Source organism: Tamandua tetradactyla, chromosome 2 (assembly GCF_023851605.1).
Source record: "Tamandua tetradactyla isolate mTamTet1 chromosome 2, mTamTet1.pri, whole genome shotgun sequence".
Taxonomy (NCBI): Eukaryota; Metazoa; Chordata; class Mammalia; order Pilosa; family Myrmecophagidae; genus Tamandua; species Tamandua tetradactyla.
Genome location: NC_135328.1, coordinates 108,535,542 through 108,559,109, shown reverse-complemented (window position 1 = coordinate 108,559,109; position 23,568 = coordinate 108,535,542). Strand labels below are relative to the sequence as shown.

The 23,568-nt window shown below is 38.7% G+C and overlaps 1 protein-coding gene across 3 annotated transcripts in view; it reads left to right on the top strand.

The window, feature by feature from the left end:
• The window catches only part of GNAQ (G protein subunit alpha q), a 326,720-nt gene that overhangs the window by 147,444 nt on the left and 155,708 nt on the right, over window positions 1-23,568 (top strand). The window lies entirely within an intron of this gene.

Here is a 23,568-nt window from a genome sequence, read left to right as displayed (position 1 = left end):
TGACCCAAAACGTTGTTCCCTTCAGTCCCATTCACAAACAGAATGCAGTGCTGTTAATTACACTCACATTAATGTGCACCATCATCACTATCCATTTCCAAATCAACCTACATAGAAATTCTGCACAAATTACATCTTCTCTCCATTCTCTATCCCTGTGCTATCTTCTAGTAACCTGTATTCTAGATTCTAATTCTATGAGTTTGCTCATTATAATTTGTCCATGTCAGTGAGATCAAACAATATCTGTCCTTTTGTGTCTGGCTTATTTTACTCAACATAATATCCTCAGAGTTCATTCATGTTGTTGCATGCATCAGGATTTCATTCCTTCTTACAGAAGAATAATATCCCATTGTATGTATATAACCACATGTTCATTTATCCATTCATTTGTTGATGGACATTTGGGTTGTTTCCATCTTTTGGCAATTGTGAATAATGCCACTAGGTACATCAGTGTGTAAATGTCTGTTTGAATCCCTGTTTTCAGTTCTTCTAGTTATATACCTAGTAGTAGGATTGCCAAATCATATGGTAATTCTATACTTAGCTTCCTGAGGAACTACTAAACTGCATTCTACAAGCCGCTGCACCATTTCACATTCTTAGCAGTAGCGAATAAGTGTTCCTATTCCTGCACATCTTCTCTAACACTTGTAGTTTTCTGTTTTTTAATAGTGGTCGTCCTAGTAGGTGTGACACGCCCACTTGTGGGTGTGGCCTTTTGATTAGATGGAGATGTGACTCCACCCATTCAAGATGCATCTTGATTATTTTACTAGAGACCTTTAAAAGGGGAGACATTTTGTTGAAAACATAGTTGCTTCAGAGCCAATAGAGACAGACATTTGGGGATGCTTGGAGCATGGACAGAGAAAGCAGACATCTAGATGAAGACATTTAGAGATGCAGGTCCCAGCAGATGTCACCATGTGCCTTCCCATGAGATACCAAGCAAGCCTGGCAGAGTTGTGTCCTGGAGGAGCTAATTGAAGGCCCACAGACCCTTAGAAAGGAAACTACTGACATCAGAAGCTGGAAGCAGCAGAACCAGGAACAAAGACCAGCAGATGCCAGTCACATGCCTTCCCTTGTGACAGACATTGGCCTTTCTTGAGTCAAGGTACCTTTCCATGGATGCCTTAATTTGGACATTTTATGGCTTTAAAACTGTAAACTTGTAACTTAAATAAATTCCCTTTTTCAAGGCCATTCCATTTCTGGTATATTGCATCCTAGTAGCTTTAACAAACCAATACACTGCTCAAGCTAGAACTTCTAGCACAATATTAAGAACTGTGGTGACAGTGGGTATCCATGTCTCATTCCAGATGTTAGAGGGAAAGCTTTCAGTTTTTCATCATTTAGTTTAATGTTAGCTGTGGGCTTTTCATATATGCCCTTTACCATGTTGAGTAAGTTTCCTTCTATTCTTATCTTTCAAAGTGTTTTTATCCAGAAAGGATGCTGGATTTTGTCAGATGTTTTTTCTGCTTCTCTTGAGCTGATGATGTAGTTTTCCCCCTTCAATTTGTTAATGTGGCACATTACATTAATTGATTTTCTTATGTCAAACCACCTTTGCACACCTGGGATGAAACCCACTTCGTCATGTTGTATAATTCTTTTAATGTGATATTGGATTCAATTTGCAAGTATTTTGTTTAGGATTTTTGCATCTATATTCATTAGAAAATTGGTCTGTAATTTTCTTTTCTTGTAGTATCTTTTTTATGTTTTTTTTTTTTTTTTAATCTGGCTTTAGTAGTTGGGTGATGTTGGCTTCATGTTATGAGTTAAGTAGTGTTCCCTCCTCTTCAGTTTCTTAGAAATTTTGAGCAGGATTAGTATTAATTCTTGGAATGACTAGTAGAAGTCACCTGGGAAGCCATCTTGTCCTGGGCTCTGTTTTGCTGGGAAGTTTTTGATGACTGATTGTATCTATTTTTAATTGGTCTGTTGGGGTCTTCTCTTTCTTCTAGAGTCAGTGTAGGTTGTTTGTGTGTTTCTAGGAATTTGTCCATTTCATCTAAGTTTTCTAAATTGTTTGCATACAGTTGTTCATAGTATCCTCTTATGATCCTTTTGTTTCTGTGAGGTCAGTAGTAATGTCCCCCCTTTGTTTCTGATTTTATTTGCATCTTCTTTCTTTTGTTCTTTGTTAGTGTAGCTAAGGCTTTGTCAGTTTTATTGATCTTCTCAAAGAACCAACTTTTGGTTTTGTTAAAACTTTCTGTTGTTTGTTTATTCTCAATTTCATTTGTTTCTGCTTTAATCTTTGTTATTTCTTTCCTTCTGCTTGCTTTCTGAATAAGTTGCTGTTCTTTTTGTAGTTCCTTCAGGGGTACAGTTAGATCTGTTATTTTAGCTATTTGTTCTTTTTAAATTTAGGCATTTTAGGGCTATAAATTTCCCTCTCAGCACTGCCTTTGCTGCCTCCCATAGTTTTGATATGTTGTTTTCTCATTTTCATTCATCTCCAGCGATTTACTGACTTCTCTTGCAGTTTCTTCTTTGATCCATTTATTGTTTAAGAGTGTATTTAACTTCCATGTATTTGTGAATTTTCCAGTTCTCTGCTGTTATTGATTGCTGCCTGCACTCCATTTTGGTTGGAGAAAGTGCTTTGTATAATTTCAGTCCTTTAAAATTTATTGAGCCTTGTTTTGTGACCTAACATGTGGCCTATCCTAGGGAATGTTTCCTGAATACTTGAGAAGAATATATATCCTCCCGTTTTGGGGGTACAATATTCTGCATATGTCTGTTAGGAATCAAACTGAGAATTCAGGAACAAACCCTTACATATATACCCAATTGATATTGGATTAGGCGGCCAGGTCCACTCAACTGGAACAGAATAGTTTCTTTGGCAAATGGTGCTGGGAGAACTGGACATCCATATGCAAAAGAATGAAAAAAGGACTCCTATCTCACACCCTGTACAAAAATTAACTCAAAGAGGATTAAGACCTCGATATAAGAACCAGGATCATAAAACTCTATTCCTTCTGTGGGAATCTTTTTCTATCCTGTTTGTTTTTTGCTTTGCCTCTATAGATTTTGTTTTTTAATACATATTTACCATTGCCTATAGTTACTGTTGCAGGGAAGGCAAATTCTTGGAGGAGGGGCCTCAGGATAAGATTTCCCAAGTCAGTATTTCCCAGACAAAAGAGGACAATTCCTGTCTGACCACTAGCTGTTTTTGGAGGAGGAGTGAATCCAGGAGCTCCCTATTCCACCTCTTCCCCTTCTTAAACTTTTTAATCTCAGCAGCTCTTTAAACTATTAAAGTTTATATGGGCTATGTCTATTGATATTTACCTTATTAGAAATTGAAATCAAGACACCTTTAAATCACAATGATATGTAAGCACACACTCTATTACCTGTCAGAACATTGGCCTCATTGCATGGCATGTAGCCTCTGAAAAACCCACTGCAGAGTTATGAGACAATGCTAGCAATAAAGGCACCTAAAGTCTTAAAATTATTATGAAAATAGTTAGATATCCCAGACCCCCTCCAGAAACTTCAGTGATCCACAGAGTTCTCCAGGTTATACTTTGAGAGCAACTTATCTAGAATAACTGCGAGAGAAATAGAAATATTACATCAGCCAGTACTTGGTTCATAGTAAGTCTTTAGTAAATGTTCTTTGAAATGGTATGGATGAAATGATGATAATAGTTAGCAGTAAAGTACAACAGAAGACCTCAAGAATATCAGAATATGAACTTTCTACCTCAGCTGGGAGGATTATAGAATCAATGTTTTCTGAAATTCTATAACATTCTAATAGTCCCCATCAGCAAAATGTCTCCTATTTAGCATTTTCCATCCTTGCCTGTGTCCACGCACCAAGTACTACACATAGAATTGCAAAACTGTCCTTGTTGCCTTTGAGGCAGATAGAAGTTTAGGAAAGAAAGAAAACACACAAGAAATAATCTAAGAGTTTATTTCAAGCCTAGTAGTCTTTAACAGAGCCCTAAAAATAATTTGTTTGCTAAATAAAGCAAAAAACATATTAATCCATTTTGACCCCAAATTGTAGACTGAAAGAACAACACATTTGCTTTAAGGTTCTTACCTTGCAGTAGGGGAAATATGTTCTCAGTTTTTACTTTCATTGACAGCATGTTAACATGGAATCACTGTAATTCCTACATTTGTTATAATATCAGTCTAAGGAAGCTCGAAGCTCTTTCCCAAATGTGGGAAGGACCCCACTCAGCTTTTCTAGGCAACTGCTTCTTTTGTTTTATTTTTTGAATGGCGAAAGTGGTAGCTTTGGTCAGCTTTATCTATAGCTATAGTCAGGCCAAAAGAAACCCCTCTACAGCATTTTCTCTCTTGTGATTGATTGTACAGCAACAATTCAATTCACAATAAATTGTATTTTGTATTATTTATTCTTCTAAACATTCTGTTGTTAAATGAGAAAATTTTGAATGCCGCAGCAACCAAAGTCTTTCCTGGTAACTGTCCCTTTTTGTTTTAAGACAACAGAATCCATTTTTCAAAGGAATTCAAAATTCATTCTAGGAGCCTGTGGTACATGCTTTCTCAACTACAGCAATTCATAATGCTCCTTCTTTATGGGAGAAATGGTTGGATTATTAGAAATTAGGCACAAAGAGGCTTTTTATTTCTTTGCCTGAAAAGCATAGTCACTGCTTAAAATTCAACATAGTATCGTTCTGTAAATATGTTTTCTGATAGGTTTCTCCATATTTATTTATTTAGCAAAGGAAAGATTGCACTGCCTTTCTTTTTAAATGCTGGGGGCAGTGTATTAGAGCATTTTAGTAGGTCACTGAATCCTATTTGTAGTTTCAACCTTAAAGGGAAGATTTTTATATTCTTTTAGTATCAACATATAGAATTTGAATCTAGTTTCAGCAAAAGAGATATTGTCAGGATAAATATCATTTTTCATTATCATCCTTTTCTGTTTTCTTTCTCTCTACCTCTTTTTCAATCTCATTTTTAAGCTTTTACTTTGAAATACTTTCAAACTTATAGAACTTGTAAGCTTCCAATTCCAGAAATGATGCAAACCCCATATAGAGAACTTCGGTATATCCCTATTGCCCAGATCCACCAATTTCAACATTTTGCCACATTTGCCCTCCCTCCCTCCCTCCTCTCTCCCTCCCTCCTTCCACCCTCCTCCCCTTTTCTTTCTATTTTCTGAATGCTCAAGTGTAGGTTCTTTACATCATGCCCCTTGAACACGTAATACTACCTTGTACATTTCTTAAGAACAAGGACATTCACCCAAGTAACCACCTCACATACAGTTTTCAAGTTCAAGAAATGAAAGTTGAGGTAAAGCTTGCAGTCTATATTACATTGTTTTCATATGTCCCAGTAACGTCCTTTTGAGACTTTTCTCGTCCCTTGCTAGATCCCATCTTGTATCTCTTCAGTTGTTCTTTCTTTTTTAATTGAGGGAACATATATATAATATAAACTTTCCCATCTCAACCACTCCCAAGCATATCATTCAAGGAGATTAATCGCTTTCACAGTACTCTAGTACCTTCACCACCTACCCTTACATAACTTCCCATCTCCCCAAACAGAAATCCTACACCTCTTATATGTATTAACTTTCCATTCCCCGTGCCCTCCACCCCAGGCAACTTGCACTGTACTTTCTCTCTGAGCTTCCGTGTTCTTGGGTAGTTATTTTTGTAGTTACCATGGGTCTTGAATTAACATCCTAAATCTAGTTTGCTTTGATAGTAACTTAACCTCAGTAATTTACACACATTATGTTGCTGTAATACTCTGTCCCCTTACGTTTATGTGGTTCTTGTCACAAACTAGATGTTTGTACATCATGAGTCCCTAAATGCTGATTTATCATTATATTTTATGCATTTGCCTTTTTGACCACATAGGAAGTAAAAAGTATAGTTACAAACCAAAAATGACAATAGTACTGGCGCTTATGTCTACCCATGCCATTAACTCTTACTGGAGATCTTCATTTCTTCATGCCATTTCTATCTGTTGTGTATTGTCCTTTCCTTTCACTCTGCAAAAGTCTCTGTAGCATCTCTTGTTGGGCCAGTCTAATGATGCCAAACTGCCTCAGATTTTTGTTGATCCAGAAATGTCTTAGTCTATCCCTCTTTTTTTTTTTTTGCCATGGAGAGCCTCCTGGAATTGAACCCAGGTCTCCTGCATGGCAGGTGAGAATTGAGAATTCTGCCACTGAGCCACCATTGCACAACCCACTCCCTCATTTTTGAAAGACAGTTTTGCCTGATAAGGAATTTTGCTTGGCAATTTTTTGGTTTCAGCTCTTTCAATATGTCATCTCACTGTCTTCTTGCCTCCATGGTTTCCAATGTGAAATCAGCACTTAATCTCTTGTATGTGACACGTTGCTTCTCTGTTGCAGTTTTCAGAATTCTGTCTTTGGCATTCAGTAACTTGATTGTAATATGCTGTGGCATGGGTCTATTTGGGTTTATCCTATTTGGAGTTGGTTGAGCATCTCGGATGTATGTATTCATGTCTTTTGTTAAATTTGGGGCATTTTTAGCCATTAATTCTTTGGGTATTGAAAGAATATTAATTCTTAGTGATTTCATTAATGAATAATATGATATTCGTTATTTCTTTGAATGTCTCTCTGCCCCTTTCTGTCTTTCTTCTTCTTGGAACCCACAATGCATCTTTTAATATGCTTGATGGTATCCCACAGGTTCCTCAGGCTTGTTCACTTTTCTTCATTATTTTTTCTTTCTGCTCCTCACACTTGGTGATTTCAGTTGTCTTATCTTCAGGTTCTCTGATTCTTTCTTCTGTCACTCCTATCTGCTGTTGAATTCCTATTGGGAATTTTAAGTTTCTGTTACTGTGGTTTTCAGCTCTGTTTGAATCCTTTTCATAATTTCCATCTTTCTATTGATATTCACTTTGTGCTCTTCTACCATTTTCCTAATTTCCTTTAATTCTTCATACATGTTTTCCTTTAGTTATTTGGTCATATTTGGAAGGATTTAGAAGAAATCTTTGTCTGATATGTTCCAGGTCTGGTCCTTCAACCTCATTTTCAATAACAAATTTTAGAGACGCTTTTAAGATCCCCAAATTGTGAATATTCTTATGAGTTCCAGGAGGGGTTTTTCTTTTCTAGTGAGATAGTAATGTCAGATTTTGGGACTGGTATTTTCAAAACCGTAGTGGCCAAGGGCAGTCTTTGTAGACCTAAAATGTAGAATGCTGTAGCTATTGGGAAATTCAAAATATACATAATTTATATAGCTTATACTTTATCTTCCTTTCAGAATTCACTTATTAAAACACAATTAACGGGCAGTGCAACAGTGGCTCAGTGGCAGAATTCTCACCTGCTATGCCAGAGACCCAGGTTCACTTCCTGATGCCTGCCCATGTAAAAAAAAAAAAGACAAACAACACTATTAACCTTCAGGAGATTTGTGCTGGACAGGGAAGACCCTATCTTTTATTGTTTTTGTTTGTTGGATTTTTCGCTTTCCCATCCCCCTAACAAATAGAAAGGAAATAGTTACTCAAAACCTCCTGGGTCCTTACCTTTTAGCCCAGTTCACATAGAATTCAAGTTTGTCTTGGGATTTTGCATTCTTCCTCCTGTGTTTGCTGTGCACTTGACCCGTCTCGGCCTTTCCCAGCTCTCTGAGCATGCTGGGATGGCTGACTTTGCAGGGATAAGGAAAGTTTACACTTCCATCAGCAAACTCATGCCCGCGAGCACAGGGAAGGTTGAGAGAAAGGCCAGGACCTTGGGGACCACACTTCATTTCCCTCGGCTTTCATTTCTTATCAGAAAAGGAAGGTATGGGACAAAATTATCTCTGAAATCCCTCCCAACTCTATTATTATCTGTAACAGTAATAACTCATAACTTTTAAGGGCTTGATATGGGCTTATTATGTGGTCTTTAAGTCTTTGGAAACTCAGGAAGTAGGTGCTATTCTTTTCTACCTTTTAGTGATAAGGCTTTAGAAAGAAGCCGGTGGATTTGCCCAAGACCAGAGCGCTAACATGTAGCAGAGCTGAAATTTAAATCCGTGGCTGGCTGATGTCAAAGCTCTTTTCTGCTAAGCCTGCTGCCTCCAAATAAAAGGAAAGCATCCAGTGCCCACCATTTTTGTGGGGGTTTGCTGTATGTCAGGCAGCATGCTAAGCACTTTATACGCAAAGACTTATGTTGTAAGTATTACTATCTCAATTCTGTAGATAAGGACAATTGAGGTTCACTGAGGTTAATAAACTTGCTAAGAATTAGCCACCGGTAAAGGGCAGGGAAGAGTTTGAATCAGAATCTTGTGTGACTCGGATTTATTCCAGTTTATGAAGGTTTGGTTGGAGTAAGAGGAGGAATTGGAGGGACACATGCTTCTCATTAACTTTTGTGATTCTCTGTCACTGCTTTTGTCCCCAAAACAGTTATCTTCTGGTTCAGAGGTTGCATACAGGAAAGCAGTGATGGATGATAATGAAATTTTGACGCTATAGTAGGGATTGAAAAGACCATTACCAGATGCATTTCTCAGGGGAACACGGAATAGGCCCTTGACAGCATGTCTTACCGGAACTGCTTTGACGGTATATGTGGGTTTGTTAGATGGACTCAGTGTTTTAAAATTGCACCATAGCAGTCGTTTGGTTCCAGGAAGTTCCATCCACTGGGAACTTGTTAGAAATGCAGGTTCTCGGATCACACCCCAGATGTACTGAGTCCGAAACTCTGGCAAGTGGGATTCAGGAATCTGTTTTCACAAGTCCTCCTGGTGCTTATAAGGTGCCCTAAAATTTGTGAGCCACTGCTGCAGAAAATTCTCTTCTGTTAGCAGTGCAGCCAGCTGTAATAGGACAAACTCATGGGTAATTAAAGAGGCAGATCTTCAAAATTGGGGTTTTGAATTTGTTGCTTTTATCTTTCTCTGTTGATAGCACAGCATATAAGTTTTGTAAATGAACACTCTTAATTCTAAAACACCCCTGCCCCCCACTCCTCCGAACAAGGTTCACTCCCGTGTGGTATTAAAGTTCAAATCCTTCAGAGGGGTGATTCAAGAGGAAGAAATCTTTACAGAAGGGTTCCCTGAATTCCTCCCATTTGAAAAAAAAAAGCAAACAAAACAAAACAACTTTCTCCCTTCTTGGAAGCAGCTGACATGATTCTTGTTCTCTGAAAAGGTTAGAGAACAGAAACCTTGGGTCCTTAAAGAAAACAAAATCAAGATAGAGCCTAAAATTATAAACAGTGTTCCAAGGCAATGACAGTTTCTGTCTTTCTTTTTGAGGAATCTTCACAGACATTGTTCATAAAACTAAACTGTGATGCAAAGTTCCAAATGAGACAATAGTGCCTCTTCCTCCAAATCTCCGGTTGTGAACCCTGACCCCTGCTAGGGACTTCTGGCTTCTAACAAGTTTCTGGAGTCACAGTGCTCTTGGGACGGTGCCCTTGTCTAGTAAAAGGAGTCATTTATTGGTAAGGGAATGCTCACAGAAATTTTAAGTGAGTTAACTGGGACTGAAATGCCAAGGACACCTCAAGACAATAGACACAGCCTGCCCTCATTCTAATGGAAAAAGATGAGCGTCAGTTAGAATTCACTTAGCAATTGATGGCAATACATGTGTAGCCTGAAGTTTTATATTCTTACTGTTTTTGGGGAAAAAAAGACCAGGCATTTTCTAGTCTTTGTAGTCAGAAAGATCTGAGATTCCTAACTCCTTATTCACTGTTATGGAAATTTTTACTTTTGTTGCAGCATGCTTCGTTCGTTGTTTTCTTTCATGCTTTGAATTTTTTCTCCACTTCAAATAAGCCCCCTTTGGGTTTTGTAATCATTTGCCTTTTCTCTTCCTCTGAAATATAGCAGAACAGAGAAGTGGGGCAAAATGGCCGGTAGATTAACCACAGATAGCTGTTATGTGGACATTCAAATGGCAGCTGGCTCTACAGGGAGAAGGGATGAGAAAGAGGCTTCAGAGCCCCATAGGTACTTGCTAGTTCTATGTGTTAGAGGAATCACTTAACACAGGTTAATAGAGGGAATAGTCTTTTCTCCCTGAGATCAGATATCTGAGAGTGTTTCTAAAGCGACAGGAATGTTAGTAGCTGTTGTGCTTTGAGCTGGTTCTTTGGCTGGCTGACTGTTTTGACCAGCCATAGTCTGTTCCTCACCTAGAGCAGCTATCTGTTCTTAGATGTGATCTGCCTACCAAAACCTGTCCCCACAACTCTTTTGAGATCAGATTGGTAGGTCAAAGACATGCTCTTTGTCTTCAGTTAAACCCATGTTCCTCATCTCTGATATCTTGAGAAAAATTTGAGAGCCTGTAACAGTATAAAATCTAGTAGTTTCTACTTTATGAATTGCCTTAACTATTGGGTGATGGGGGGCAGAATTCTAGAAATATTAATCTCATCATGAATGCTTCTAGAATATATCCTTCCAGTCTTTTCCTTATGCCATTTCTCTCTCACCGTATTATTTTTGTGAACCCCATTGTAAATGCCTTTTCATGTCATTTGACCACCTTCTCTAGCCCTGTGTCCAAGAGCTGCATAGTTTCCCATTTCATGGCTATAAGTGGCTTGCAAAATCAACCCTGATTATTGGACATTTAGATTGTTTCTAGTTCACAAATATAAATAGTGCTGCTTTAAAATTCTTGAAAACTACTTATACCTGCTTGATTGAAACCTTAAGATAAATTCCTAGAAGTGTATTGGCTGGGTCAAAAGCTTTTGCTAAATTCCCTCCAGGATGTCTTATTTTTTCTAAAGTGTTGAGTTCTGAAGTAAGGTCATTTAAATGAAAGGTCTGGAATTCCAATCTTTTTCTTCCATTTTGTGTATCATTTTTCCTATGTTTGGGAAAAGGGAAAAGAACCTTTAAATCAGCTCATATCTCAGCATTGCCTGTTTTTCCTAAAACTATGATGTATTAAGAAATGGGAATAAACTTGTGATACTGTTTAAAATAACTCTTGGTAGCTGATTCGGTCAGCAACTGTGCGCAGCCTATGAATCCTCTACGACATTGGTTGGTGTCCATAAACATCTAATGGAAGGCAGTAACTGGGCAGGAAACAGATATAACCAAAAGGGTCAAACAACTTTCCCATCTGTTAAAAAGTCATCTGGCAAAGGGGCACCATTTATTCACGAACATGTTTTGAGCCCCTACTGTGTGCCAGGCAGTGTTCTGGCTATTTGAGATACATCAGTGAACAAACTGGCTAGCCGCCTCTGTCCTTTGGCAGCTGATGTTCTAGGGAAAGTGTGTGTGTGGGATTGGGGGTAGATAGAGGGGTGTAGAAAATAGTAAACACAATAATAAACAGTACATACATCGTGTGTTAGGTGACCGATCTTATGGGAACAAAACAGATAGTAATGTAAGGGGGAGGGGGCTCGCTGCACAGAATGAAGTAAGGTGGTCAGGTGGGCCTCGCTGAGCTGACATGTGAGCCAGGACCTGCAGGCGGAGAGGGAGTGAGCCAGGCAGGGACAGAAACGCGCCCAGAGGCTGGATAGTGGTGTGGTCCAGGACTTCAAGCTGACTCTCCTTGCCTTCAAGCTGTTTTTGCTCACCCACAAGTGCGAGTTCGGAATGTATTAACCCCACACCTGCCTTGCACCGTCTTCAGAGACAGATCCTGGGAAGCATGCCCTTTTTCACATAACTGAAAGGGGGAAAAAATCGCACTCCAAGTCCACATGCATCCGCAGGGGAGAACTAACAGAAAATGATAGGGTTCCAGAAGCAGAGAGCCCTTCTTGATGATGGCCAATCTCTTTTTCATACTCAGCTAAATAAAATTTAAGGTCCCATGAAATTAACAAAACAGTCTTTCCAAAAGGAAATATGGTCTAGTGAAATATCTAGATCCATTGGCAGTTACCTAAACTCTGTGTAAAACAATAGAAGTCCTGAAACCCAGAGAGGCCAGTCTCTCCAGCATGTCAACTAGTTCCATCCCCCATCCCATATTATCAACAGCCCCTTACAACATGAAAAAGTTAGAATGGGCATAGCCCCAATACCCCTAAAGTGTGGGAGAAAGATCAAAGGAGAAAGTGGAGTTGTAACAGAGAAGATAGGATTTAACAAATGAGCATTACAGCTGAATCATTATATCGATATTTCTTAATCTCCAGTGTCTTGGCGCAGCTAGAAGGAAAAACCTAAAATTTTGGGACTGTAATCCACACTAGGCTCTGAAATCTGTTCTACAGCTAGTTGTTGTGATGTGCTTTGAAATTTATTGCTTTTTTGTATATATGTTATTTTTCATTTTATACACACACACACACACACACACAATAAATGATTCCATTTAGAGTTCAATGGAACCATTAAAGCTATTATGTACCCCTAAATGCTAAAGGATCAACCAGGACATCTTTCTCGACTCTATCTTATTTTACAGGGAGAAAACTAAGCCCAGATAATTAGGGGACTTTTTCCCAGTCTGGTGGGAGCTGCTGTGGAGTTGCTGTGAGCATGGCTCCTTGCTCCTTTGGTCCACAAGGCTGAGCACTCTTCCTGGAGAAGGCCTCTCCCGGGGCCGCTGTATTTCCATCGAGCTTCCTTGAAGGGCTGATTAATGAATACGTGTCTAAATACCATCAGTTATGAGATAATTTCGTATCGCCTTTCCTTGTGGTGATCATTGATTTTCTACTCATCAATGTGCTTTGTGGCACACTTGGACACTAAGTGAATTACTGAACTTTTTATTTTCCTTGATGGACAGTGTGATGATGCATACATCATGAAAACCAGACAGGGCGTGGAAAAGAGAGTTGTTCGGTGACATGTCAGAATCCAAAGGGAAGAATTCAAGTTCAAACTAAGTGAGCTGGTTAAATGAGATTTTTCACATCTGGTACGATTTGTGTGAAGACACAACCTAAATCTTTCTGTTGAATTGCGCTCTGTCATATCTGCCCCTCAAGTGGTTACTTTGTAAGAACACACATTCTTTTAATCAATAAAGGCATTATGTATGCTTTTAGAAAATGTATTATTTTAGGCCTTGTGCACAAATATTACATATTGAGTAGCTGTCAAAGAAGTATTGATCCAAGCTAGAATTTTCCCTTGTAGTAAGAACATATATGAACATCCAGTAAGAACAATTTCAGGGTGGTTTGACACAGGAAAAAAAACCATTTTTAGAATTACAGCTAAAGCAGCAGACTTTTCCTCTGTCTTCCAGATCTTCAGGTGCTTTTAGTTTGTCATTGCTTTTCAGACTCATCATTTTATTCATATTAAAATAAAATGCTACTCAAAATTTCTTAGATTCTTGTTACTTTAAAATGCGTATCTCAGACGGGCCACAGTGGCTCAATGGCAGAATTCTTGCCTGCCATGCAGGAGACCTGGGTTCATTTCCCGGTGCCTGCCCATGCAAAAAAAAAAAAAAAAATTATATCTCACATATTTTGCTTCATAGCAGCCTTAACAGATCTTAATTTTTACCCTCTTTATTTTCCCAAGGATCTGTACTACATATTTCTTTAAATCAAATAATTAGAGGTTGAAAAGTGACTTTGGGAAAGGCAAAGAAGCCAACATCTTAGGTGCATTTTATGGCCCAGGAAGAGTGCACTAATGTTTTATGTACAGTGGCTTTAAAAAAAAGACCAAGGGGGAAATAGTCACATAGCAAGTGGTGTTATGATTCCCATTTAACAGATGATGAAAGCAACCCCGGGAGGTGAAATTGCTCACATTACATAGTGTGTGAGGCGCAGATGGCTTTCAGGCCTGAGCTCTTTTAAATTAAAAGCACAGAATTTTCCAATTGCTTTTCTTCCTCCCCTTTCTGTTCTTCCTCTTTCATTAACCTGGGCCATTTTCCTTAGATTGAATTTAAAGTTTTTGAGTTGAATTGCAGTCTTTTTGGGCTTGGAAGGATTTCCAGAGAAAGAAAGAAAGATTCCTTCGCTGCTTTGCATAATTCCTACCTTTCTTCATTTGATAGCCCTGATAATTGGCAATCCAGGCAGAGACTAAATAGTAACAGCTATGCATTCAACAAATACTGATTGAACATAAGGCTGTGTTCTAAATACAGTGCTGTGGGGGAAGACAGGGTACAGGAGAGAACAAGGCCTTCCCTGCTCTTGCCTCATGGAGCATCCAGGCTACAGGAAAGGTGGACCCAATAAGTAGAAGTGTGGTGAACAGGTGAGACAGGGGAGCAGGTGGTCGTGGGTTAGAAATGAAGCCAGTCAGTGAAATAGACTGAAAGTGCACTGAGCATGTCAAGATGTGAGTAGTTGAAACAAACTTTTTGGATGTAAGATAGCTTAAGCTGTAGGGCAACAAATAAAGAATTGTGATGAAAGAGAGAAGTGGGCATTGCAGGCGGGCTATGTTGTTTATAGTTTAAGGCTGTTTTCTTCTCTCAATAAAAATGTGTTATGCCTGCTAACCAGCCCTAATAAGAGATCATACTATTCTGTGAATTTTATATTTCAAGTACAAAGTGGGATCATAATATTTTTATATGAAAATTATTAATCAAATTAAGTTACAGTAATTTTTATCACACCACTCCTCAAATAACAAGCTTCATTTGAGGAAGAAAAGTATTTATTACTAAAAACTACCCACCTCTATTTTTTTTCCCACTTAGCAGAGTCCTCTTATTTGAAAACTAATACAGTCACTCAGTAAATCAATCCATGCTTAATATATTAACTTGTCTGTCAGCAGTTCAGCTCCAAATTTCAGGTGTCCCCCAATAAGAACAGATGGGTTTCATCCACGTTTACCATCACAGGCGATGTTGAAGGAGAATTCACTTACTGATAAAACAAATTTCATGAAAAAAAAAAGATGATAGCCTTCATAATAACGTTCTATGAAATGGAAGAGGCAGTCTAAACAAATTATATGAGAGTCTTTGGAGAGAGACAGTTCACAAGACACACATTAGAAACATTATTAGGTATAGAAAATGTTAGAGCCATTCTGTCCCTACCCATTCATAAATAGAAGTTTGTAGTCATTATTGGGAGTGTTGGTATTGAAGGCAGTTACTCTCAAGTGCTTCCAAGTATGCACAATCCTTGCTTAATTGGTTGAAAGTAAATTTATGTGAAAGGGTTTCTTATATTAAATTTAAGATGTAATAGATGGGAAAAATCTATTTTAATTGATTTTCCCTCCGTTACCCCATCTGGCAAATATTGGCCTTATTTGGTTATATTTTGTGGTTAAGAGATGGTGGATGTCGAGCTCAGGGTTTTTTGTTGGGATAACTCACACTCCTACAGCTCTCCACGGTTTTTCATTACTTTTACAGAGCCTGGAGTTGAGGCCAGACCGGTGATTTATAGCTGAATGACCTGGGGCAAGTCCCACTTTTTTCTGTACAATAAAGATAATAATAATTTTTACCTTATAGGGTTATTAGGAGGCTCAAAAGAGATAAGGATCAAATGAGAATTAATGGCCAGTGCTTAGCATAATGCCTGGCACCTAGTAAGAAAATCCCTTAATAAGGATTAGCTGAGAAACAATGGTTTTAGGGCAATCCCGTAAAGGAGATAGGTTTGCTTATCCTCATTTTAGAGTTAAAACAACCGCAGCTATACTGAGTACCTTATATTGAGCAGGGGGAGTGCTAAGTGCTCTACATTATTTCAGTTGATCTCTGCACCGATGTGCAAAGAAGACTGGTTGCCTTCTGTGAAGTAGACTGATTTAAGTAACCTGCTGGTGCCTGAGCTCTCCCAAGGTAGTCATGGTGATGGGTGCTTGGAATTTAAACCCAGGTCTTTCTGAAAAGCCCTCTTCCTCAACCAGTAGGTCATGCTGCTGCCGGTCAGTGCACAGGACCTCAGCATCCTGTCCTGGTCCCTGCGGGAGGAGACTACACCATGAGACCACGTTCTGTGCCTGTGCTGGGGTCTGTGCCTCAGGAACCCTTTGCTCCTTCTGCTTCAGTGGGTTCTATAAAGAAAATCAATAGTTAGGTGCTATTTTTATTGGGAGGTATTTATGGCAAGTGCCATTTGTTTTTTCATTTATAGCCATGCTATAAAGTGTCATACTAAAATATTAAGTAGATAATAATACTGATGTTATGTAGATAGGGAAGAAATTGTGCAAGTTCTATGTGGGTGTCCGGATGTGGGGAAACTCTGCCACATAGAATGCACCTCTGTATATATGCAGGTTTTTCTCTTCATTTTCTCCCACATTTCTGCCAAACTCTTTTTGTTTTTCACTCATGAAAAAATTAAAATGGTGAATTAAGCTTACTAAGCTGATTGTAGCATGGGCAGCAGGGCTGAGTAGATTGGTGGGTAAGATTTCTATTTCTATTTCACTTTAAAATTTTATTTATTCCCGTGAACCTCAGCTGTGTAGCAGAGCCTCCATGTTAAATCCCCGACTTTGAGAGGTCCGCTTTGTGTGTACGAGTGAAGTGTAAAATGCTGCTTTGGCATTGTGACTTCTGTGATTGTATTTCCACTTACCAGGAAAAGGGTGACTGATTTATGAGCTCTGTTTCTGAGGCTCTTTATTGGCATTAAACTTGGCTTTGATCTATAAAAGTGGACATTTTCCAAGGCATTTCCCCATTCCTGAGCACTCCGTCGAGATCATATTTGCGGGAAGCAAATCCATAAAGTCATTAGCAGATTAGTAGATGGACCTGCCTGTGGTGGAAACTCAGGCTCTCAGCCTAATAGCTTGTCTGCCTGACTGGTAGCTCCTGTCCTCTTTGGAGATAGTTAGCAAATTATTGCTAACTGATTGTTGCTCAGCCTGGTAAAAGTTAAATTATATTTATGTTCTTCTTAAGGCAAAGGCTTGAGTCAATATAACCCCTTGCCCTTTGATGAAAGTGATTCACTTAAGCTGTGTAGAGAATTTCATTTCTAACACCAAGTGGAAGCTGTTCTGGGATGTAGGGTAACCAGTTGACCACTTTAAGATATGAGGGGTGTAAGGGAAGTTAATTATTAAAAGCAATGATGAGGTCATCTCATCTCTCCTTTGCAATTTGCATGGTATTTCCTCAAGCCTAACAAGATAATTTGATTTTCACTAACTTCAGTGGCACAAATAAAGCACACTGACTCCTATTGGAGAGGTGAGGAGAATTCCTTGCCATCTCACCCTCCCCTGCTTGTCCTTGGTCAGGAACCTACTTTCATTTGAGAGGCTTGTTTTACACTTCAGGCAGGTGACTTAGCTCAGCCACCCTAAATGTTAAGTTAGAAGTGGCCGTTACCAAAGTTCGGGGGATTTAAAAGGACGTGGAGAAAGACCCTTCCCACAAAGGCTCTCTCCAGACTCCTTGAAATGACCAGTTCCTTTCATTTTCGGCTCCAGGTATCTTGTTTTATCTACAGATCCCTCTGTGAGAGTTAAGATGGAACAGATTTAGATCAAGTGAGAGATCAGGGTGCAGGGGCGGGTTGGAAGGAAGAGCTTCTTGGAACCCGCATCACATCCCCAAAGTGCAGGCTGAGGCCAGACACAGGCAGAAGGCTCCACAGAAGGGAAGCCAGGACTCGGAAGAAAAACTGATTCTGATTTTACCTTCATGGACTCGCCCGAGACAAGTCCAAGCCTAAGATACTGTGGGAAGAACCTGCCTGTGGCAGCCCAGCTATTTTCCTTACTTAAGGAAAAGGAAAGACATGTTTTTGATACTTAATGAGAACCACCATGATCAAGAAATTTGAACACACATGTAATGATGTTTTACTTATGTTCTTCATTGATTTAGTACCTAGACACAAATCTGTTTTGGGACACTATGCATTCCCTTGTTGCTTGGGCCCAGAAGCAGTGGTCATAATTTGAATCAGTGTTTTCACTGCCTTCCTTCAGAAATCATTTCTTTCCCGCTCCTTTCTCCTAGTCCTTAGCACCCTGTCTTTACTCTTTATGAAGTCTCAGAAAATGACACTGAAACAAAAACACCTGCCAGCAAACTCCTAAATGCATTATTTGCAGGAAGAGATGAGCTATTTAGTGATTTGATTCATTTATATGCATTTATTTGGGGTGAAATTTTCAACTCCTTCAAGCACTGCAAATAAATATAAAATACATAGACATCTGAGCCATTAGCCCTGTTAGAGAATACGTAAGCATTTATTTCCCTTCGTGTTAAAATCAAGCTCACAGAGGATAATCAATATAATAAGATTCATTTGTTTGTACCCAATCACCAAGCAGGTATCAGCTGTTACACCTTGCATGTGAAAACAGATAAAAGATATTTCATTGGTGCTGTCAAACATCTGCTCACCACCGTTACTGCAATTCTCTTTCTGTTTTGCAGCTAGCTCCAGCTAAGTGGGGTGTTTGAATGTTGCAACATCCTCTAGATTGGACCCCAGGGGATGAATACAAAACCTTACTCTATTGTGCTTTCCAGTACATTCTTAAAGCAAAGCAAATTTGCTCACTGTTCCCTCCTTCCAGTGCTTTTGTGGGAACATTCTCATGAACTGGAATATCTTTTTACTCTCCTTCAAACCAGATCTTCTTTCTTCCAGACTCCACCTAGGACTTGCTGTTCTGTCTACTTCTGACTTTATCTCTGGGAGAGTACTCTATCAGTTGTAAAACCTCCAGGTGTGTTGCATCACTTCCTGTGTATACTTAACACACAAATGTTAATACAATGTGTGCATTGTGTGTACGCAGAGACAGGTGTGCTTAAAAAGTACAGGAACAGGAATCAAAAAAAACCCTGAGAGTCTTCATGTGTGAGGTCTTGGGCTTTGTCACTGGACTTCATTGTCCCCAACTATAGAGTGGCGGAGATGGGTCCTCCTGCATCTATCACGCAAGGTTGTAGCCAAGAACTAATATGCTAAGTTATGTTAAAATGTGCTTTGTGATCTGTCCTTCATTATGAAATGTTTGTTTGTATTTTTAACTTCCTGACGGAGGAAAAGGTTTCTTAGATAGCAGAGCAGTATCATATGCATATTTAGCATGGCAAATTGAACTTACAAGTAGTTCCCCCTCTGAAGCTAAACCTTGAGTATCCATTGCTCCAGGGAAAGGAAAGCCCTAGCTGAAACGCTAACAGAAACGAAAGAAATGATGCTGATTTTTTGCCTTTTAAGCTTCCAATATCTCAGATCCTCATAGTTTAAAGGTAATTTGAGAGTGATTTTTGGAACTTTCACTGATAAATTTGACCAGATGTAATTTTTACTCTAAGTGCTGACTTTGCATCCAAGTCACAGTGCATTCATACTGTGTTTCACATAGTTCCATTTGTTTAGGTCAGTATACACAGGATGCTCAAGAAATATTGAGTGATATGCAATACATATTATACTATAATATGGTAGATAGCTATTTTTAACAAACAAATAAGATTACCCTTTGGGAATTTTGGACACCCACTGTACCTATTATTTTATTTGGAAGATCCTAAAACCCATGCCTTATTAGCCCTGGAATAAAATAAAATATTAAATTCAGCAGATATAAGATAATAATCAAGGCAGAGCTATGTTTTTTCCAAACATTCATTGTCTACTCATGTCCTTTGTATATGGCCATTTCTGGAACCACAAACACATACACACACACACACACAAACACAACCTTGGAAAAGTCCAGGTGTGGCTGAGATAATCAGAAAATCTCAAGGTGTTTTCTGGAGGACTTTTTCTATTATGGTTACTGGTCTTTGATGTTAAAGAACCATTGATTTTATATATTTGTTCATTTAGGTAAAAAAGTTCTACAGTTCTATTGTAGTTCAGAAAAGGGTGATATTTTTAAAGCACACTTCGCATAACTGTCATATCCTCATCAGTGTATATAGTAGTTGATCATGGAGACAGAAGTTGGGGGCAAAGCAAAGGCAGGTGTGGAGAGAGGAACCTCCCAGGAAGCATCATTTGGTCACCTTGCCTTTGAAGAACGTATTAAAACAGATCAGAAAAGCCCATGACTGTTGAAAACACTTCAGATCTTCTTCCTACTCCCCATATAAACAAAAACAAAATCCTGTTTGTGCTTTGGAGAAGCAAGGAGAAATTTAAGCCAGTCTGCTTTGCTCAGCTGTACATTTAATCTATCATAGCTGAGCAGACCAGCACACCAGCTACTCCCATCCTCGTTCCTAAGCATAAAGCCAATCATGAGTAATGGGTGCAGTTTGGGAAGAGCACAGTGGTTCTCTTCTGAGACACCCAGAGCTCAATGGTTTGAGAATGTAGAACGGGATCATAAGAAGAAAGAAATGGAATTGTCTTTTGTCTACTAAGTTTTAATTCTTCCGTTACTGCATGCAGCCTGTAATATGATATATATTGTAGGTAGAGACAAAACTAATATTTAAAAAAAATCTTTTAATTAACTTTGAGGAATAATTTATGTTTAATAAAACATACTCATTTCAGATGTAAAGTTCAATGTGTCATTTCAGGTGCATATGCTGTGGAACCACCAGTTCTGTCGATGTAGAACATTACTGTTCTATTTTGCCAGCTGCCGGAGTGCAACACACCAGAGACGAATTGGCTTTCAATAAAAGGGGATTTATTTCATTAGTTCTTCAGAGGAAAGGCAGCTAACTTTCAACTGAGGTTTTTTCTTACGTGGGAAGGCTCAGGGTCATCTCTGCTGGACTTCTCTCCAGGCCTCTGGGTTCTAACGGCTTTCCCTGGGGCGATTCCTTTCTGCATCTCCAAGGGCCTGGGCTGAGCTCCAAGTGCTGAGATGAGGTATGCTGAGCTGCTTGGGCTGTGCTACCTTGAGCTTTCTCATTTAAGTGCCAACCAATTAAGTCAAACATCATTCATTACAGCAGGTACACCTCCTAGCCAACTGCAGATGTAATCAGCAACAGATGAGGTTCATGTACCATTGGCTTATTTCCTCAGCAACAGAACTAGACACCTTCACCTGGCCAAGTTGACAACTGAATCTAACTACCACAATTGCTGTCACAAAAAGTTTCTCCCTGTCTTCAATTGTCAGCCCCCCTCCCCAAGCAACCAGTGATCTGCTTTCTGTCACTCTAGATTAGTTTTGCCTGCTCTTGAATTCCATATAAATGGAATCATCCAAAAAATATCTTTTGGGTCTGGTTTGCTTCACTCAACAGAATGTGTTTGAGCTAACCCACGTTCTTGTGTGTATGAGTAGTTTGTCCTCATTTCTTTTATTTCTTAGTAATACTCCATTTTGAATCTCCCACAGTTTATCCATTTACTTCCTTGTGGTCATTTGCATTATTTGTTGTTTTTTATGTAGTCAAGTTATTTACCTCAATAGGAGCATGTCTAGGGCAAGGCTTGTGCCATTGGTTGTAAAACAGCTAGCACATAAAATAAGGCATTAGACTTCTCTGAGGCTTCAGACACATTTCAAACTGCTTCCTCTAACCTCATGTATATGTAACAGATGTGTTTTTCAATATCAGATAACTAAACTATCCACAAAGGAAATTATTCATAAAGTCTCCATTAGCTGACTAAGCTCTCATAGCCTTCTTGACCCAGAAGATCATTTTTTATTCTAGTCTTCAAAACTGTCGTGTCAATATATTGCCTCAAAGAATTATCGAAAGAATCAAGTGCTGAAGGAAAGTAGTCAATACTTCTGTTCTCCTAGCTGTGTTTCCCCTGACGGATTATTCAAAGACCACAGCCTCCCTGTTTTGTTTCAAGACGCTACTTAGAAGATAATTGGTTTTTATGTACATACACATATATAAATCAAAATTGCATACATCCATGTGAGAAATTCTAAATATTGTCAGTGTTCACTGTGGGCTGGAGTGGTCAGAAAAGGCTGGTGGTGAAGGTGGAGTCTGTATCAGGTCTGGAACCAAGGAGAGCTGGGAGGGTAGCAGGATGGGGGTGGGTTTAAGCACAGGCAGGTGAGTGAGGCACTTCCAAAGGAGAGTGAAGGGAACATCAGAGCCTTGCTGGGGGAAGAATGGATGGTAAAATTAATAGGTAGGAAGTGGACAAATTAAGGAGCATTTTAAAGGCTGGACTTCATGACGTATGGATTTTATCCTGAAAGTGTTCAAAAAGCAGTTACAGATTTTTTAACATTGAAGTTTATTTAAGAGGATTTCATGCCTGTCTTAATCTCTGCATTAATATTTAACATATAGGTTTGGTTACCAATCTGGGTAGCTAAACTATCCCAAAAGGGAAGAATTCTAAATTCTTCATAAGCTGATGACACCTGTTTAGCTTTTTTGATCCAGAAGATTATGTTCCTATAGCTCCAGAAGTCTTCTAAATCTGTGATGTGTCCCTGAAATGCTGTGGTAAACACAGGTGACCACAGCCTGTTAATTTTACCACATTTTCCCTGATGCTTTTCCCTTAACTGGTTAGGGATGGACTGTTTATTCCCACTGTGAGTGAAAATGGTTTTCATTTTGAAGAAGAGTAGAAAATATAATGTTCTGACTTCATTTAATCAGGCTTATCCTACAAATAATACAGCTAAATTTCCTCTCCAGAATGTCAGTTGATTGTTTTATTTCCCTATAGAAATAGTGATAGGATGGATATTTACTTGATTAGTTTATTCAGATATAAAATTTATACCAATAAGTACTGTCAAAGACAGTTGGGGAGACCATTGAAAATAATGTTGCTCACAATATAAAATATATGTACTGAGTCAATAAATACAGCTTATTTGCTGGTATGTATAGCATTCCCATTTTTCTTAAGTGTTAAGTTGTATATTTAAAGCTAAGTTTGGGAAATGTGATCATTTAGGAAGAAACTCGATGAAACTATGTCCTTATTAAATTGCCTATTAATTAAATTGTGCCATAAATCATTGAATATTCTGTGACTCACAATACATAAAGTTTGATTTATTTCAATGAGGTTTGAATTTTTGTTTGAAAAATAGTATTGCAGATGGTCAACATAGTTTCAGTAACAAGAACAGTCGACTTGGAGGGAGTAGGTTGTTTGAAAAATGTAACCATAGAGCTGTCCTGAGATTGAGCTGGTTTAGGGATAGGATCTGCTCCCTTTTCTATACTAAGTATGTATCTGCTAGTTAGCATGCATACATGTATTACGTACTCATACTAATACTATGATATATATTGAGAAAGTCTAAAATATATCATAAAATATATTCTTTTGCTTTTCCTTATAGCCTCTTTGGCAAAGGAACAGAAATGGTTTCAGTGACTCATAACTATTGATTACTTTTCAGCACAATTGCTTCTATTAAGATCTGAGAGGGTCAATATTTATGCTTCCGGCTGGTAGATTTTACATAGATGTACATTGTAGAGCTAAATTATTGGTCAAGGTTGATAAGTGATTTGTTTCCATTCAGTATTTGAGCCTCTATAGAAGGGCTTAATGACGAAAGGACCGTGTAAAGCTCTATTCCTGAGTGTTCTTTTAGACTTCTCACCAGAACTCTTCTATAATATCATGGTTAGGAATAATCCAGATTGAATGAGCCAGTTCTCAATGGCATACAATTTTACCCCATAGAAAAGATTGCAGTTAGAATCAGGATT